General features: G+C 39.4%; 1 non-coding gene across 1 annotated transcript; it reads left to right on the top strand.

Moving 5' to 3' along the window:
* The first annotated feature begins 447 nt into the window (after positions 1 to 447).
* LOC127696963 (U6 spliceosomal RNA) lies at positions 448 to 554 on the top strand. Its single transcript, XR_007980384.1, has one exon. It is a non-coding gene; the product is annotated as a U6 spliceosomal RNA (small nuclear RNA).
* The last annotated feature ends 441 nt before the right edge of the window (positions 555 to 995 follow it).

The following is a 995-nucleotide window of genomic DNA, read 5'->3' as shown; positions in this document are numbered from 1 at the left end:
ATAGAAGCAAATGAGTTTGAAGTAACAACGAAATCATTTTATGATTGAGGATCTCCCCAACATGAGGGACTCTATTACAGGGTGAGGACATTAGGAAGGCCGAGAACCACAGGAATAAAAGAGCAAAGCTGGGGAATTCCCACTTCTTAATCTCAAAATATATTACAAAGCTACACAGTTTAAAACACTGGGATGATGCTGTAAGTCACAGTTACATGGCTTCCAAATCTTTTCTCCAAAGCACAAGCCTTTGAGTGTGATGTGGTTCCACCTGTTTACACATTGGTTTTCTGCACTTTGACTGTCTGTCATACCCACAAGAGTACCGCTGATCATAGAACAGAATGAAGGGTCTAGAAGGATGAGTGTATTATACAACAGACTGGTTCATCTTTGACAAGTGTAGCAAGACTAGAGTGAAGTCTTTCCAATGAAAGGTAAGCATTAGTGCTTGCTTCGGCAGCACATATACTAAAATTGTAAAGATACAGAGAAGATTAGCATGGCCCCTGCGCAAGGATGACACGCAAAATCATGAAGCGTTCCATATTTTTTAAATCAGGACCAAATAGATCATCTAAATAGTCCCATAACGCCTAATGAAATAGAAGGAGTCATAGAAAGTCTTCCAACCAAAAAAAGCACAGGACCAGATGGTTTCAGTGCAGAATTCTGTCAGACCTTCAAAGAAGACTTAACACCAATACTCTTCAAGCTATTCCACAAAATAGAAACAGAAGGAACACTACCCAACTCCTTCTATGAAGCCACAATTACACTGATACCAAAACCACACTAAGATCCAACAAAGAAAGAGAACTTCAGGCCAATTTCCCTTATGAACATCGATGCAAAAATACTCAATAAAATTCTTGCCAACCTAATCCAAGAACACATCAAAACGATCATCCACCATGATCAAGTAGGCTTTATTCCAGGGATGCAGCGTTGGTTCAATATAGGGAAATCCATCAATGCAATCCACTACATAAACA

Source organism: Apodemus sylvaticus, chromosome 11, assembly GCF_947179515.1.
Source record: "Apodemus sylvaticus chromosome 11, mApoSyl1.1, whole genome shotgun sequence".
Lineage (NCBI taxonomy): Eukaryota > Metazoa > Chordata > Mammalia > Rodentia > Muridae > Apodemus > Apodemus sylvaticus.
The sequence above is the reverse complement of the archived record's forward strand: the minus strand, read 5'-3'. Positions and strand labels throughout refer to the sequence as shown.